At 44.4% G+C, this 18,915-nt stretch overlaps 1 long non-coding RNA gene across 3 annotated transcripts in view; it reads right to left on the bottom strand.

Annotated features, from left to right (window-relative positions):
- Positions 1 to 18,901, bottom strand: part of LOC131813767 (uncharacterized) — a 29,789-nt gene extending 10,888 nt beyond the window's left edge. The window contains exons 1-3 of one of the 3 annotated variants that reach the window (XR_009346960.1): positions 18,762 to 18,901; positions 18,090 to 18,250; positions 3,440 to 3,524 (exon numbers count right to left, since the gene is read on the bottom strand). This is a non-coding gene — a long non-coding RNA (uncharacterized LOC131813767). Of the gene's footprint in view, positions 1 to 3,439; positions 3,525 to 11,756; positions 11,958 to 11,978; positions 12,045 to 18,089; positions 18,251 to 18,761 lie in introns of those variants that run through there. The other 2 variants (XR_009346959.1, XR_009346958.1) reach the window with 2 other exon arrangements.
- Between the last annotated feature and the right edge of the window lie 14 nt (positions 18,902 to 18,915).

Below are 18,915 nucleotides of genomic sequence, written 5' to 3'. Positions count from 1 at the left end.
TCAATAATAATGCCTTTGGGTGATTTGTAATATATAATAACTTAAAGTTCTACTTTTTTACTGTCTCACATGTAAAATGGTATAGATACTATAATATGCCACCTTTTCAGCGAGAAATCATGGGCATGTCAACTGTCTTTTTCATGACATTATAACCCTATAGCTTCCTTTCATTAATATGAATTAATAGCAAGTAGAGGTATTGATCGTCTTCAGTTTTCTGAAACGTGCTGTGGGATGATACTGCAGAAAGCAGGGATAAGCTTCACTTTCCACAAATGTTGAATGCTTGGCCAACCACTTTCAAAATACTGTATTGTTACAATGATGAGTAAATAGGCAAGGCAAAGTTTTAGCTTGTGTTTAAATAGGCCGTCAGGAAATAAAGAACTCCGTTGGTTTTGCATCTGTTTTGCTTTTGAGACTGGAGATATGTATGTGATGGAGGAAGAGTAGCACCTAGTGGTAAAACGTATCAGCTGCACCCACCAAGTAGCCAATGGAAGTGTTCCAGAAAGTAATTCAGCCACTTTTGAAAAATGAAATTTGTGTTTCAGGCATTTTTAAATGCTGGCATCTTCGATTCCTCAGATGGGCGTTTATCGTGTCAATTACAGAATCTGAGTCAACTCTATATGCTTGAATATTTCCAGATAAAATGTAGAGACAATCAATATAGCCAAGAATTTAGAAAAAGACCCTAGGAGTGCCTGTTTGGCTCGGTCAGTTAGGGGTCAGACTCTTGAACTTGGCTCAGGTCTTAAGCTCAGAATTGTGAGTTCAGGTCCCACACCGGGCATGGAGCTTACTTAAAAAAAAAAAAAAAAACAAACCCTAAACTTCCCAAACTTTTTACAGTTACCTAAAGTATATATGGTAAACGGTACAGGTTAAAATAATATACTTCTTAGATGACCTCAGATTTTATTTAACAATTATCTTGTTTTGAAACCAATATTGCTTTCTTAAGCAATGAGTTAGTATTTCACTGAAATTATTCAAAGAACTTATAGTACATTTCTTCTATTTTAAGATTTATTTCTTTATTTGAGAGAGCGAGAGGGCAGGAAGAGGGGCAGGGGAGAAAATCCTCAAGCAGACTCCCCACTGAGCTCAATCCCAGGTCCCTGAGATCATGACCTGAGCCAAAATCGAGTCGGACATTTAAGCGACTGAGTCATCCAGGCACTCCAGAAGTACATTTAAATAGCTATGCTGAACTTCATTTTTCTTTCAGTGATGGATAAGCACAACACAGTATTTTACACCCTTTGGACATAAAATAAATTAATAATTGAGGATTAAAAACTTATATAGTAGAAACTAATTTTAATTATATAGCTTAGAGTTTGGATGCCATTGACAGAGGTTAGGAGAAATCACTGGTAAAAGTATGAATAATCATTTGTGTATACCGTTATTCCTATACTAAATATAAATCCAACTCAAATTTTATTCCCCTAGTGGGGTATAATCATAAGAGTACGTCATTTGTCCATGAGACCCTGACAGAAAAAGACAGAACGGTGAAATTCGAATTGCACTAAACATTTTGCTTTAATTCCCCAGGCTCTTTTTCTAGTAGCAAACACCCCCGCCCCCCCCACACACACACACACTCAGGCCAATCATCATATCCTGCCCATTGGTCTTTGTGATTATTCCAAGGTTGTCCATTCAAAGTGCAGCTTCCAGCAGAGACACCTTCAACCAGAGCTGGAAGGGAAGCCCCTTCTCTCCCCTTAGGTGGGCAACTGTAAGGGGTAATGGTCCAGCCACGAGCAGCTTTTGCAGCAGAAAATGCAGGCAAATAACAAGATATATAGCCCTTAACACATGAGTCTCTCATTCTCTGGCTCATGTTTTAAGTTCCTGTTTCTCCTCCCAGTGTCTCTTCCCATATATCTCTTTGAGACAAAATCTACTTCAAGATAGGTGTCCACAACCTGAAGAGAACTGACTCGTACCGCGTTTCTAAAATAAGACATAGCTCTGCTCATACCACCACCCTGGTCAGAAATCTCTACTGCTCTCCACTGCTTGGAAAAGTAACGTCCAAGTGCTTCTGACTTTGTGATTCGGCTCTAATCCACCTTTCCAGCCTCATCTCATTCAATCTAGCGAAACTGCTCCTTATTTCTCCAAAACACCTATGATTTATTCTCATTCACTCTGCACCATTAAAATGTTTTTCTACCTCCAGACACCCCCGTTTCCACCTTCTGAAATTGTATCCACTTTTAAGATCGACCACCAGTGACTCATCTTCTAGAAACCCTTCCTCATTACCCCACGAATCAGCTAAGGTGAGGGTCAGCTGCCTATAAATGAAAATGTAAAATTATAATCGTTTAAAGAAGTGAGAAATTTAATTCTTGCTCACGTAAAAGGAGCCTGGAGGTAGGAATTCTTGGGCGGTTACAGTGGCAACACCAATATATTAGTGTTTGTGCTACACCAACAAATTAGCACTAACTTAACAGCTCCAAACAATGCACTTTTATTATCTCCCAGTGTCTGTGAGTGAGGAGTCAGGCTTTGGCTTAGCTATGAGGCCTCTCTTAAGGCTTAAACCAAGGTGTTGGCTAGGCGCTAATGTCATCAGGAACCTGGCAGCTGGGGGGCGGGGGGGGGGGTAATAATACTCCCTTGGGGGAGTAGGGGGCGGGGAGGTGGAATCCACTTCCCAGCTCCCTCAGAACTGAATTTTTGGCAGAATTCATTTCTTTGTAGCTGTAACATTCGTCAAGCACTACTTTTTCAAGGACAGCAACAGAGAGACAAGAGTCTCTGCTGCTTGGAGTCTCTGAATTCAGGGAAGGCATAGGCCCTCTCCCCTGATTAGGGCAAACCTACCCAAAATAATCTCCCTTCTGATGAACTCAAAGTCAACTGATCATGGACCTTAATTACATCTACAAAATTCTTTCGCCCTTGCCCTATAAGGAAGTGTTGTTGTGGGAGTGATATCCCACCTCCTTTGCCTGTCCCATTGTTTAGAAGAAGCAAGTCACGGGTTTCATCCTACCCCAGTGAGAGGGGATTCTAAAGATTTTTTCTTTATTTATCTGACAGAGATCACAAGTAGGCAGAGAGGCAGGCATAGAGAGAGGAGGAAGCAGGCTCCCTGCAGAGCAGAGAGCCCGATGTGGGGCTCGATCCCAGGATCCTGAGATCATGACCTGAGCCGAAGGCAGAGGCCCACAGGTGCCCCGTGAGAGGGGATTCTAGAATGACATAACTCATCGGGGGCTACTCAGTATTGTCCACACAAGCAGGGACCTGGGTCCTCAATTTTTCTGCTCTACCTTATCACTAGCCTCCACCCTCAAGTTCCCCTCATGATGGAAGAAGGTGCTAGAGCTCTACCCATCATGTCCTCCTAAAACACTGCAGAGATGAGGAAAAGAAATAGAGCAAGAAAGAGTATTCCTCCCACCTGAGTCAGTCGCCTGTAAGCAGAAGTCCCACATGTTCACTTAAACCTCTTCAGGCTCAGCTGCCAGCAATAAGAAGTACATTATCTGTAAAGGAGTTATTAAGAAGCAATAAAGCATTAAAGTCCACCTGCTTTTTGTTGTCACCATCCACCAGCAATTCTAAACAATCCAGTGATACTCCTTCCCAAAAAACAGTTTACTGGTGGTCTAAACTGTAAACAATTGGTGTGATTACAGTTGAGTTTTAATAATATACTATATAGGGATGCCTGGGTGGCTCAGTCAGTTAAATGTCTACCTTCAGCTCAGGTCACGATCTCAGGATGCTGGATCAAGCCCCACCTTCAGGTGGTCCCTGCTCAGCGTGGAGTCTGCTTCTGCCCCCTTCCCCATCGTGCTCACGCACTCTCTAATAAATAAAATCTTTTAAAAATAATAATATATGTGCAAGTTTCAAATTAACATAGTTTTATTACTTATCCTCTAATAACATAGTATTCTATTTGGAAATTAATTCAAAGAACTCCCCGTTTTCCTCCCCTCACATGAGAACTTGTTTATCTCAAGAGTACATTCATATGCTTTAGAAAATCTTCCGACTCCTGGAGTGTCTGGGTGGCTCAGTCGGTTGAACATCTGTCTTTGGCTCAGGTCATGGTCCCAGGGTCCTGGGATAGAGTCCTGAGTCAGGCTCCCCACTCAGTGGGAGGCCTGCATCCACCTGTGCTCTCTGTCACTCTCTCTCAAATAAATAATAAAATCTTAAAAAAAAAAAAAATCTTCTGACACATCCCTGCACTGAAACAGCAGATTCCAAGTAAACAATGATAGCATAGGAAAGAAACAGAAATGGAATTACTTCAATTCCTTCATTCTGAGTTGTTACTTTGTATTTGAATTTAAGACAGTGGAAGAGAGTGTGTGCAAACTGTGAGGTGTATTGTTTTGTTTGGGGATTGCAAATTTTAATTTATGTATGAAATGTATGAAATATTTCACTTCATGGTGATGATTTGAAATTTAAAAAAAAAAAATTTTTTTTTCAAGTAATCTCTGCGCCCAGGGTGGGGCTCGAACTTACAGGCCCAAGATAAAGAGTGGCACACTTCACCCACTGATACAGCCATGTGCCCCTTTCTTCTTTTTTAATTGTTAGTTATTTCTAAACTAGAGAACAATTTCAGAAAATGAAACATCATGTCAGTGGTCAATTTAATAGGTGCCTATATTTGCAGATATTTTGGTTTTATTAAATTTTAACTTTTATTAACTTTATTAGTTACTATAGTGTCATCCATGACTATGACAAACAATTATGCAATTTAATAGGTTATTTTCTTTCTATTTTATTACTCCTGACATAATTATGGAGCTCAATGACCTTGACCTATCTTTCAGGAAATAAATAGGCATAATAAGTAACTACAGAACTAAGGTAGCATGCTTTGCTGAACCCAGTTTTGAGATGGGGAGCTCTCAACTTCCTGTAATTCTAACATTTGGTTTCCTCAAATGCCTCCTCCATTAATCTGGGGAGGGAGCTGGAGCAGAAATTGTTTGTGCCCTCTAGACTGTAGCTGGCCCCAGGGGGTGCAACCCTTTGTTCAGACTTTCACAATAAAGAAAGATCCAGGGGCACTGGCCATGACAAGGACAGGGTCAATATGTGGACATTCTCAAATGCAATACTTGGTTATTTCATTGTGCAAGAAAACAAGGATTTTGTATTTCAAAACTAAGTCATTTCTATATTTTAAATTCATATTAATAGAAATTGAATTCTAGGGACGCCTGGGTGGCTCAGTTGGTTAAGCAGCTGCCTTCAACTCAGGTCATGATCCCAGCGTCCTGGGATCGAGTCCCGCATCGGGCTCCTTGCTCCACGGGGAACCTGCTTCTCCCTCTGACTCTGCCTTCCACTCTATCTGCCTGTGCTCACTCTCGCTCGCTCTCTCTCTCTGACAAATAAATAAATAAATCTTTAAAAAAAAAAAAAAAAAAAAAAAAAAAGAAATTGAATTCTATTTGTTTAAGTAACTTTTAATAAATGTTATTCTCAGTAATATTGTTATTTACTAAATAATAATGATGTCATGTGTTAAATAATACTTATTTAATAATATAATATAAATAATATACACTGAGTAAATGTTATTAAATGATAATACATTCAATTTTAAAGTAAGCATCAAATCTCCAATGTGCTAAATACAAATAGGTCAAATGCAAATGGAAAAAGAATAAAGCAGGGTACATTCTGGAGTTAACAGGGTGAGGATATGTACCCCATAACAGTGAGGATAAGATACACGTGTTCACTCCAAACCTCCTAAACTTTCTCCACGGCAGTGGGTCAGGGTGGGGGAGAAGGTATTAGAGAATCTGCCTGGAAACCTCACAAGAACACCTCCTCCCCTTTGCAGGGTTCTGATTCTTTTTGTCACTGACCCACCTCCAAGTCTTCTAGGCCAAGAGATAAATAGCCCATGCTGAGCCCGCAGAGAAGAAGCGAGCCAACCAAAGCCCAGGTGAAGAGGTGTGGTGCTTCTGCCTCAGAGGCTCCCTGTTCCTTCTAGGATTCCTCAAAACGGTTCACTCTGGCTCAGAAGAGACTCCTGGCTTCTGGACGCATTCTGACAACTAACACGGTGGCAGAGGCTCCCAAGACTGCAATTCGATACGCTCTGACCTTTAAGACAAACTGAACCCGAGATCATCTTAACACAAGAGAGTAAAACAATGCTTTAATGGTGGAGTTTGTGTTATTGAATGTATTAACACCAATTTTTTCTATTAGTGGAGAGAGTCATGTCAACAAGGGGCCTGTGTCAAGCAATGAAGTGAGCGGTTAGGTACCGCAGCTAGGAGACATGGCGGGACCAATGTTAGCTGACACCCCAGAACTAATATCAAGGTCTGCGGGGAACCAAAACCTATTAAATCCCTTTATAAAGGAACGGACGTTGGCAGCAAACTGTCAGACTCTTCAGACCTGACCCCTCTGCGCCAGACCACTTAAAAAAGGCAAGTGATGCCGAGGGCTCTGCAGGATGGATCTCTGAACGGAACCGAGAGCCTTCCCTGCTTGAACATCAGAAGGTGGCCATCTCTCGGACTTGTGCCCCATTCGCTCTTCTCCAGCTTCTGTAATCTCAAGTGTTCCTTATACTGACTTCCTCTATGGCCATAAAATATAGCCACCATCCCCTTTAATAAAAAATACCTTCAGGGCGCCTGGGTGGCTCAGTGGGTTAAGGCCTCTGCCTTCAGCTCAGGTCATGATCTCAGGGTCCTGGGATCAAGCCCCATGTCGGGCTCTCTGCTCAGCAGGGAGCCTGCTTCTCCCTCTTTCTCTGCCTGCCTGTGTACTTGTGATCTCTGTCTGTCATTTAAATAAATAAAATCTTTTAAAAAATTTAAAAACCTTCAAATGCCCCTGCATCCCCCTTTTTTCTGTTTCACAAAGAAGCTCCTCCAAAAAATCATATGCAGGGGCGCCTGGGTGGCTCAGTGGGTTAAGCCGCTGCCTTCGGCTCAGGTCATGATCTCAGGGTCCTGGGATCGAGCCCCCCGCATTGGGCTCTCTGCTCAGCAGGGAGCCTGCCTCTCTCTCTCTCTCTCTCTCTCTCTCTCTCTCTGCCTGCCTCTCTGCCTACTTGTGATCTCTGTCTGTGAAATAAATAAATAAAATCTTTAAAAAAAAAAAATTCATATGCAGATGGTCATGTCCACCCTGCTATTTACCACTGCCAGCTGGCTCCTGCTCCATCACTGCCCTGAAAACGCTTTGATAAAGATTCCTGAAGGCCTCCTGTTGGCCAATGTAATTTTTGGTTTTTTTTACTTTTTTTCAGTGATCCAAAATTCATTGCTTGTGCACCACACCCAGTGCTCCATGCAATACGTGCCCTTCTTACCCACCACCAGGCTCACCCAACCCCCCATCCCCCTCCCCTCCAAAACCCTCAATTTGTTTCTGAGAGTCCACAGTCTCTCATGGTTTGTCTCCCCACTCCTATTCCCCCCTCTGCCACTCACTTCTCCTTTCCATCTTTTATTCAGATTCTCTCTGTCAAGTGACCCTGTTGATCACTCTGTGTCTTTAAAACTTTTTTCCCTTTTGGGTTTCAAGAAAACACACCTAATTCTGCTGCCTTGCTCAAAGACTTTTTTGTTGTTTAAAGGTTGGTGTTCCCTAGGGATCTGCACTCAGGCTAGTCATTACCTATGCCTCCAGTTGTGGCCTCCAGACCAGGACCACCCTCATCCCCGCGGCCCTGTGTTAGAAATGCAGATTATGTTGCCAGAATTCAGGATACCCAGTTCAATTGTAATTTCAGATAAGCAGTGAATAAATTCTATGATAAAAAATATGTAGAATGGGGGCTCCTGCATGGCTCAGTGGGTTGGGCCTCTGCCTTCGGCTCAGGTCGTGGTCTCAGGGTCCTGGGATGGAGCCCCGCATTGGGCTCTCTGATCGGTGGGGAGCCTGTGTCCCCCTCTCTCTCTGCCTGCCTCTCTGCCTACTTGTGATCTCTGTCTGTCAAATAAATAAACAAAATATTTTTTTAAAAATGTTGGATGAGGGGCGCCTGGGTGGGTCAGTGGTTTGGGCTGCTGCCTTCGGCTTGGGTCATGATCTCAGGGTCCTGGGATCGAGCCCCACATCGGGCTCCCTGCTCCGCAGGAAGCCTGCTTCCCTCTCTCTCTCTCTCTCTCTGCCTGCCTCTCTGCCTACTTGTGATCTCTGTCTGTCAAATAAATAAATAAAATCTTTAAAAAAAAAAGGAGGATGAGTATGTGGCATGTACTTTGGGGACATACTTATCCTTAAAAAAAATTGTTTATCTGCAGTTCGAACTTAATCAGGCATCTTGCATTTTTTTTAATTTGCTAAATCTTACAATCCTAAATGCACATTTATAGTCCCTGTCACAGTCCTACTGAAATTCTGGAGATGGGATCCATAATGTTTTAATAAGCTCTCCAGGTGATTCTAAGTTCCCTAAAGTTTAAGGAGCACTGCTCTATCTCATACCAGTGAGTGACCTCATCTGCTTGACATGACAACACTTCCCCCAAGTGTGGGATGCTCCCGAACTGCTAACTGATGTGGGTTTTCCTGAATTTGATTTAATCATGGGACCCACTTCTGCGTGGAAAAGCAGGAGGAATCCAAGAATCCAAGATCAAGGGTTTGGCTTTAGAGCAATTTAAACCTGTCTCGGTGTGAGACAGAAAGATTGGGGAGTGGACACAACAAGGGACAATCTGGTTTTCTCCCTGCAATTCCCTCTAGAGAATTTAAAAAAAAAAAAAAAAAAAAGCCCCTGGAAGCACATTTGCTGTATCCAGTCCCACATCCTTATCTCTGTAAGGGAAGGTAATGGACGGGTGGAGGCCCCCCCATAAGTGTGGGGCTCTGAGCATAGAGGAGCGAGTGCCTCCCTCTGGAGTTTCTCTGAGCCACTGTGGCTTTTGAGTCTGGAAAGGCTTGGACGGTGAATTAAGTTGCACAGTTGCACAGTTATTCCATCTGGAATAGTCTTAAGGACTTAACTCTGAAATTGTGGAAGAAGAGGTAGCCTTTAATGGAAATAGCGCTGTTAAACACCTGCGGATCCCAAGATCCAGTCATTGAAAGCCCTGCTCTCGTTCCCCACACTAGTTCACTGAGCGCCCGCTCAGCGCCACGGACCATACCAGATACTGTACAGACTGGAATGGTTCGAACCGTGGCAATCACTGATACAAGAAATACTGAAAGAGCTGGGTTCCAATGAACTTCATCGATAATTGTAAAATTCTTGATATGTCGCTATTATAAGGAAGTAAAAATCCCAACGGTGAATGGAGGTTATTAGAAGGAGCAGCAGCAATTAAGTCTCAGATACATACATAACTTTAGGATGAAAATATCAAGAAGGATAAAGGGAAAATCATGGAAGCCAGTAAGAGACATTCCATAAAATAATAAAAGACAGGACCTTTTCATAAAGGTAAGGTCTTTCTTGATGGCAAGAAAATATCACAAGTTAGAGTAATGCTCATTATTTATTGAATGTGTTCAGTATGTCACGTGCGGAGATCTTGTAATTCTATGAGAGATTTCAATTTAAAACTCCCTTTGTGTGGACTAGATAATGACCTGCCTACTAGCTTCTTCCCACCAAGGGCCTGGGAAACCGATTTGGCACAGTAGGTGGCACTGTCTCCCCGGGGTTTCTCAGTCAGGGTCCTGCAACGGAGCAGAACCTTCCTGAGGGAGGCGCTGTTGACACCGCCCACTGCCTACTTGTCTCTCTGCATCTGCCCATCCCGGTCACCCCAACCTGTGCCACCCTGTCTGGCTGCCTGCCTCTCTCTGAGGTTGCCCTCCTCCAGCAATGCCCTTGCCCCTCTGCTACTACCGGGAACATTTCTACTCATCCTTTTCTCATCAGGCCTTAATGAAATGTCCCCTCCCCGTGACACCTACTTGACGCCTCCAAAATGTGTAACCGCCACTTGAGTGATAACCTCAGCTCTCCGTCAATGCCCGCTGTTGCACGGCAGTAACGCTTTATAGTCACTCGTGCATTCCTTCATCAAATATTTATTGATCACCTGCTATGGATCAGACCCTGTGTCCGGCCCTGAAAACAGAAAGATGCCTGGTGCGTGGGGTCTGCTCTCACGCAGGTGGCGAGCTCCAGGGGGAGACAGGGACCTGATTCCAGGATGGTGCACTAAGGATGGGCGACGATGTGCCAGGGTGAGCCGTAAACAACTGAGTTAGCAGAGGAGGTGTGATGCCTAAGGAGGGTGATGGGGCGGGGGGAGGGATGCCTGGGAGGGCAACGCAAGGAGCAGTCAACGTTGCTAAGGAAGGGAAGGCACTCTGGGCAGTGGGGAGAGTGGAAAGGCCTGTCAGTTACCAGTGCTAGAGCTGGGGAAAACCTACAAGCAGCTGGGTGTTCGGAGGAACTCAGAGAGACTGACAAGAGATAAGGTTAGAGACAGGAGTAGAAATCAGAATTCCCCTCCTTTTAGGAGGCTTAGCTCTTATTCAGGCAGCATATTAGAATCACCCAGGTAGCAGCATAAAACTACAGGGGGCAGTCAGTTGAGTGGTGGATTCTTGACTGTGGCTGAGGTCACGATCTTGGGGTTGTTAGATAGAGCCCACCATGAGGCTCATGTTGAGCCTGGAATCTGCTTAGGATTCTCTGTCTCCCTCTCCCTCTGCCCCTCCCCCCACCACAGTCCGCCTCTCTCTCCAAAAAAGAATGTATATAGATAGATAGATAGATAGATAGCACACCCCAGATTTGCTGATTTCACAGATCCAGGCAAGGGCCAGAAATCTTCCATTTAATAACCACTCAGGTGACTCTGATGCATTTGCCCAAGAACTGCATTTTTTCTTTTTTAAGATTTTATTTATTTGGGGCACCTGCATGGCTCAGTGGGTTAAAGCCACTGCCTTCAGCTCAGGTCATGATCTCAGAGTCCTGGGATCGAGCCCCGAATCGGGCTCTCTGCTCAGCGGGGAGCCTGCTTCCTCCTCTCTTTCTCTGCCTGCCTCTCTGCCTACTTGTGATCTCTGTCTGTCAAATAAATGAATAAAAATCTAAAAAAAAAAAAAAAGATTTTATTTATTTGACAGAGAGATAGAGATTACAAGTAAGCAGATAGACGGAGAGGGAGAGCAGGGCGCCCGATGTGGGGCTCGATCCCAGGACCCCAAGATCATGACCCGAGCCAAAGGCAGAGGCCCAACCCACTGAGCCATTCAGGCACCCAAGAACTGCATTTTTAAGAAACCTCTAAAAAGGGGCGCGTGGGTGGCTCAGTGGGTTAAGCCGCTGCCTTTGGCTCGGGTCGTGATCTTGGGGTCCTGGGATCGAGTCCCGCATTGCATTGGGCTCTCTGCTCAGCGGGGAGCTTGCTTCCCTTCCTCTCTCTGCCTGCCTCTCTGCTACCTGTGATCTCTCTCTCTGCCAAATAAATAAATAAAATCTTTAAAAAAAAGAAAAAGAAACCTCTAAAAATGACGGGAAGCCCTTGAGGGACTTCTCAAACACATAACAAAGACTTGAGCTGTAGAGAAAACAGTCTTGTGGTCTAAAAGAGGATGCAATTAAGAGGATGAGGGTGGAAGCAGACAGTACTCGTAGGTGGCCTTTTCTGGCCAAAGTTAAGAAATGCTGAGGGCTCCAAGCAGAGCAATAGTTTAGAGTACAATGAAATTCCCCCAACACCACCCAGGTGCCCCATTTAATGCTCTTTTTGAGGAAAATACTGATCCTTCCCACAGAACTCTGTGTGACTCACATATGGCAGAAGACAGAAATCGGGCTCTTGAATTTCAACAACATGTTGGCAATGCTGTCTCCTTCCATCCAGCCTCTCTTAAGAGATGGATTCTTCCACCAGCAACATAGAACATTGTAAGGGCCTATTTAGCCAGAGCAATTCCATCCGGTTAAACAGTGATTTTGTTGTTTATGCAATAAAACTTAAACTGACCCTGCCCCCACCCCCAGGGGAACTTACTTAAAAGCAAGTCCCGGAAACCAGTAGAATATGGTCGACCAGTCCCTGATAACAGAGCCCAAATGCAAGGGCAGGTCAGGTCAGGTGGAGGTAACAGAGCCCGAATGCAGGGATGAGTCAGGCCAGATGGAGACATCCAATCAGAAAAGCCTGAATACTGTCCCCCTAGCTACCAAGGAGTGTGGGCCCCGCCTTTTGGGCACCAATTCTGACCAAGGTGATAGGCTAGTTCAAATAGCTACTATGGGGTGAATTGTAATTCAGTTGGCCACCCATGTGTGACCTAGCATGACTGTGCAGCTTTCTCTGTGTGTTGCAATCTCACTGGCCACCTGTGTGTGGCCAGGCTCAACCAAAGGGCCTTTGCTCTATAAAAGTTAGTCTGTGAGGCTGGGAGGGGTCTCTCTCTCTGTAAGAGGCGGCCCCGAACGGTCGGTTTGATTCTCGCTCCATGCTTGGCGCGAGAAATAAAGCTTTGCTTGACTTTTGCTTTGTATCAGTCTCGTTCCTTTGATTACAGACCCATCAAACATAATTTAAGGTCCAGCTTGGAAAACCCAACCTCAAACCCGTTTAAAACCAGCCCTTTCCAAAGGAATCCATGGGGCCTCTGATACTGAGAGCACCGAGGGTCTCTCTCTTGCCCACCTCTTGGAGCTCTCCCCAGCTGCCAGGAGGCTAGACCACACCAAGTAACCAAGCAGGCTCCTATTACCGAAGCTCCCTGCACAGATGGCTTCCCTTACTAAGGTGTTTTCTTCTCTTCAATTTTTATGGATGGTATATACACAGAACATCCACTTAAAACCATGTCCCTGTGACTTTTGCAAAATTAGAGTTACTGCCCATCAAGTTGTACAAGATCCCTCATGGAAGAGCCGGATGATAAACTGCTTCTTCATTCAGGGCAAGAAAAATATTAGTTCCTCACAAAGCCAGCCCTGCATCTTGCTGTCAAGCAGTAAGAATACTATTATTCAACTATTTCCCCTATTTGTCTCAGCTCCAGAAAAGTAGAAATTATTGTGCCTTCCTGCATTAACTGATTTGTCTCAAGGGCCCTGGAACATTGATTCCCCTGCCATATTAATTAATGTATCTCTGGTCTAAATTGTGCACTGTGTTTGATTCTGTAAATTGCCTCTGGCTTTTCTAGAAATAGGTGCGCTATCAATTTAAGGAAATGCATTTTTGTTTTACCAAAAATTGGTTTCCTTCAAAACTTTTATCTCAGTTTTCTTTAATTTTAAAAGGTTTTATTTATTTATTTGAGAGAGAGAGAGAAGCAGGATCCTGTCGAGCAGAGAGCCATAGGCCCAGGACCCCGAGCTCATAACCTGAGCCCAAGGTGCCTCACAGGTTTTTTTGTGTGTGAATTTTTCTATTTAGTTAATCTCCATACCCTGTATCAGAACCCAAATTCCATGAGGAGAAAGACTCCATTTAACCTACTCACTGTGTAGCCTCAATACCTAGCATTACTCCTGAGGGTCTGTGGTACCTATACAGGTCCAGACAAACCAACTGTGCTTCACCAACAAACAGCCTGAAAACCCCCAGGAGTTAAAAGAACAAAGGGGTTTTTTTTTTTACCCTTCCTCACTCTACACATCATAGAAATCAGCTGTGGGTGTTCCCTGCCTCTTAACCACTGGAAGAGGACCATGAAACAGAGAAAAGAGAGAGGAGAAGCCACAAATCACTTGTGAGCACTTCCCTTTCAAGAGCCAAACCCCAGTCACAGGGCCAGGAAGTGGAAGTGTCCCTCTCCCAGGAAGGGTTCCTGCACTAAGGGAATTTAGTGATTGGTAAGCCCATCTGTTAACACTACTGTAGGAATTAAGTCATCTAGGCATACAAATTACATTTTCTTCAGTTAGCTAGGTGCTCTTGTGGAGGCCAAGAAAAACAAGGCTGAACCCACCTCGAGTCTAGCCCTGACATAAGTACACGCATCTTGACAAAGCAAAAGCTGGCACCTTGCACCCCCTCTCCACCCGCTCCCGCTCCCCTCGGTAATCTGTGTGACATTCCTCAGGCACAACTGGCTGCTGCCCTAAAAGAAAAACAAATAGTTAACTTTCAGAGATCACAATCCTGCAAGACAGGAGTCTCCCTTGGTTTACAAATGTCCTAGAGATTTACAACAAAGAAGCTATCTTATCAACAGCCCAACTTCCAGAGACAAATAACTCAGTTCCTCAAGCCCTAACATCGCCCTCCCCTCCATAAAACTGAAGGAGGCTGAGGCGGAAGAAAATGGAAATAAAGTTAAACCTAAATCTCACTAACAAGGACACTTGATAGGAGGCATAGGACATTCCACCAGGAAACTCCCAATTGTCTTCATGTTAGTGCCTCCTTAGACAGAAAAATGGCCTTGGCTTGATAATAACCAGGCCTCCAAAATCCTGAAGGTCTTCTTTACCCAGATAGCCCTTCTGAACATCCCCTTTGTCCTCACCTACTGCCGAGTCCACCCCTACTCTACCTTTAAAAACTCTGACTGTAATCTGGTTCGGAGTCCAAGTCCCTACTCTGCTGTGTCGGGCATACTTGGGCCCAAGCTTAAGCTTGTCAAATAAACCCTCGTGTGATTACATAGGTGTTGGCTCCTTGGTGGTCTCTCAGACGCGAAAACTTGGGCATAACACTCTTTAATCATTCTTTCCCGTGTATCTTTAGTGTTTGGTACATTCGAAACTTACTTTTATTTTTTTTAATATTTTATTTATTTGACGGAGATCACAAGTAGGCAGAGATGAAACTTACTTGGTTTTGTTTGTTTGTTTTTAAAGATTTTATTTATTTATTTGACAGACAGAGATCACAAGTAGGCAAAGAGGCAGGCGGAGAGAGAGAGGAGAAAGCAGGCTCCCTGCTGAGCAGAGAGCCCCATGCGGGGCTCGATCCCAGGATCCTGGGATCATGACCCGAGCCGAAGGCAGAGGATTTAACCCACTGAGCCACCCAGGCGCCCCGAAACTTACTTGTTTTTTAACTGCCTGATTTTCAAAGTATCTCACTGTACTTTGACTTGGTTATATTTAGGTCAAATATATTTCACCACACATAATATCTCCCTCCTACAAATAGCTCAGGAAGTCTAGAGAGCTGCATACTAACTTTTCCTGAGACCAATATAGTACCAGAGGCCTTTGTGCTACTGGATTTCTTTTCCTTTAGTGCCACAGGTTCTTGGTCAGTCACTTTGCGAAAAGAAGAGAGGGAGACCAGAGGAAGAATGGTGGGCAACAAAGCAAAGTTGATTGAGTGATAGTTACTGAACATAAACCCAAGAGGGTTGCCTTTGGGCGTTTAGATAAAGGGGTTTTAACAGGCTTCTTGGTGGGCTGTTTTAATCTGATTAACCCTCAGTGTGCCTGCAATCAGATTTTTGTCCTCTACCTATCACTTTGCAGGGGGCCGGAGGAGGGAGGTGTCCTTCTAAGGTGGTGTAAAATCCTTTGAAGAATGGTTTCCTCTTAGGGCAGCTTCCCTTGTCCCTGCCTGCGGGCCTTTTTCCCAACTACCCTTCTGACTTTTACAGAGCTGGTGGCAGTTTCCCATTCTGTAATAGGATAGCCCAGATAACCTGAAACCCTTTCACTTCAAAACACCTGAAAACCCTGGACAAAATATAACAACATCCTCTTAAAGCCTGCCTGAGCTTAGAAGAAAATAAGGGAATTCCGAGGGCCAAAAAAATGAGAATGAAAGTGCAAACTACAGTAGGAAGCCAGGGAGCCAAGAGTGTGTCAATCATGTGGTTGGTGGGGCTTTCCAGTCTGATGCTAGCCTCACGACCTCAGGGTTGAGAAAGCGAGCACGTGCGTGCACTCACATGGGCACAACGTGGGGGTGTAGCGCAGAGGGAGAGAGAGAGAGAGAATCTTAAATAAGTTCCATACCAGGCTCTAAGTTCCTGGTATGGAACTTATTTAAGGGCTCCACCTCAGGACCCTGAGATCATGACCTGAGTGAAATCAAGAGTCAAACGCTTAAATGACTAACCCAGGCACCTCTCAGAACTGAGATTTTAAAGTCTTCATGGAAGCAGGAGACCTCAGTCAAGTTGAGAAGTTACAACTGAGACTCCATATAAAGCTTGACTTTCCAAAAGACCTCGGCCTAAGTAAAAGTTACACCTAGAATTGCCATATTTAGCAAATAATAACATTAGCATTGTAAGGGCCTATTTAGCCAGAGGGATTCCATCTTAGGTTAAGCAGTGATTTTGTTGTTTATGCAGTAAAACTTAAACTGACCCTGCCCCGCCTCAGGGAACTTACTTAAAAGCAAGTCCGGGAAACCAGTCCCAGGTAACAAAGCCCAAATACAAGGGCAGGTCAGGCCAGGTGGATATATCCAATCAGTGGGACGCGCATACTGTCTCCCTAGCTACCAAGGAGTATGGGCCCCGCCTTTCGGGCACCTTTTGGGTGCCAATTCTGACGAAGGTGATAGGCTAGTTCAAATATCTACTAGGGTAAATTGTAGGTCACCCATGTGTGACCTAGCTTGACTGTGTAGTTTTCTCTGTGTTACAATCTTATTGGCCACCTGCGTGTGGCCAGGCCCAACCACATGGCCTTTGCCCTTAAAGGCTAGTTTGTAAGGCAGAGAGGTCACCGCCTGTTTGCAAGAGACGGCCCCGGCCAGTCAGTTTGATTCTCGATGCTTGGCATGAAATAAAGTTTGCTTGACCTTAGCTTTGTATCAGTCTTGTTCCTTTGACCATGGACCCAATAGTATTAGAGGATTTTTTTTCCTCCATCGGTGGCTACGGTTCTTGGTTACGTCACTTCGAAGAATGAAGAGGTAGACCACACAGTGTTGTGGGCAGCAGAGCAAGGGTCAAAGTGACAGTACGAAGCTCCCAAGGAGGGAAGGCACCCAAATAGATTGCTACCAGTTTCTAAGTCTGAGTTTTAAGGGACTTGTTGGCACACTGTTTCAATCTGATTAACCTTCCTTCTGCCTGTCATCCAATCAGATTTCGTCACCTATGTATCGTATGGGAAAGGGTGGAGGGCTCCTTCCAGGGTGGTGTAAAATCCTTTTGAAAGTGGTCTCCTCCTTGGGGGAGGTGGGGAGCCTTGTCCCCACTTGCCTGCCTTCCAATTATCCTTCAACAGCACTCTAGTTAAATCAGTAATGCAATGAACAGCAAATAAATGTTTAATATAGGTATGTCCAGTATAGTATTTGGCCATACTAACCCTAGAAAATTATTTGTTGCCTATCTGAAATTCAGATTAAACCGGGAGCTGTGTATTTCATCTGGCAGCCCTAGATAACACCAGAAAAACCACCCACCAGTATAGAGAGTCAACAAGAACACCTGCCTATCTCCATGTGGGCTCAGAGTAGGGGCAGGAAAGTACCTCACCACAAGAATGAACAATCATAGGTCTGCCCTTCCATGATCTTATGATTTGACTTTATACTACCTGCATGATCCCCATCTACCAAGGCAGAAATAAGCATGAGAACTGCTCCCTGCCCTCCCAACCCCAAGATCATAAAATGCTGGGACTCTCCCAGCAGAAGTAAAACCTGCCCTGAGTAAGGAAGGGCTGTGCCCTCAACTCAGGCTCCTATGGAGATCCACAGACAAAACTCTGATGTGGAGAACAAAGGCAGAGGCAACATAGAAAAAATTAAATATCCTTATAACCTGCAGCCCATTGACAAATACTTGAGGCAGGCAGAGTGTAACACTCCTCCAGGGAACCCAAACTTGTCTCACTGCTAGTGCTTTGTTAGAAGGAAAACAACCTTAGCTTGACAATAGCTAGGTCTCCAGGGTCCCAGGAGTCTTCTTTAGCATATCAAAGTCCTTTTGGAAACTTGCCAGAGTCTTTACCTCCCCCAGCTCCTACGTATATAATCAGCCACTCCTCACAAGCCCTTGGAGTTCTTTCTGCCCCAGGGTTTTAATCACCTTTTGGGACCAAAGACATCTCAAGAATTCTTTCTTGCCCACTGGCTCCAAACCCCACCACTTCAAACCACATCAACTTCACTAAAGATGCATTCACAAGCCAAAATTAAAAAACATAGGGGGGGTTGCTTGTCTACAGCAAGAAGGCTGGCCTTTTCACTTACCAGTTAAAAAAGTCAAAAGAGGGGCGCATGGGTGGCTCAGTCTGTTAAGCATCTGCCTTCCGCTCAGGTCCTAGGATGAGTCCTGCATCAGGCTCTCTGCTTCTCCCTCGGGGAATGTGCTTCTCCCTCACCCTCTGTCTGCTGCTCCCCCTGCTTGTGCTCTGTCAAATAATAAATAAATAAAATCTTAAAAAAAAATTAAAAGTCAAAGTGCACAAAGCCTTTGAAATACATCCAGGACCATTCAAAGCTGATTACTTCACCATGTTCCTTTAAGTGGGGCAAATCACAGTATCTGGTTTCCAGAAGTAAGACTGTGATTCTCCTCAGGCCCACTATATCCCACAAATCCATCAACATGGCCGAAAGAAAAACAAAAACAAAAACAAAAAACAATTCTAGGGGCATCTGGGTGGCTCAGTAGGTTAAGCGTCTGTCCTAGGCTCAAGTCATGATCCTGGGGTCCTGGGATGGAGCCCTGCATGGGGCTCCCTCCTCAGTGGGAAGCCTGCTTAAAAGAAAAATAAAAAGCCAATTCTAGTGACAGAAGGCTCAGCATTCATTAATGCATTAAGAATAGATCTAAAGGCACTTCAGTGCTTTTAGTCCCCTTTTCTCACTAAAAAGTGTTTGTTAACTAAAACTAGAGAAAAGCCCAAGCCTGCCACTTACAGAGCCTAAACTCAGGGACTGCACTTCCCCAAATTTCCCAGAGACTAATCAACATCACAGTACTTTCCGGGGCAACGCCTCAGTCCCAGGCACATCAAGACAATTGGTCACCGAAAGTATTCTTCATCTTTTTTTTTTTTTTTTTTTTTTTTTG

Source organism: Mustela lutreola, chromosome 13 (assembly GCF_030435805.1).
Source record: "Mustela lutreola isolate mMusLut2 chromosome 13, mMusLut2.pri, whole genome shotgun sequence".
NCBI classification, from domain to species: Eukaryota; Metazoa; Chordata; class Mammalia; order Carnivora; family Mustelidae; genus Mustela; species Mustela lutreola.
The sequence above is the reverse complement of the archived record's forward strand: the minus strand, read 5'-3'. Positions and strand labels throughout refer to the sequence as shown.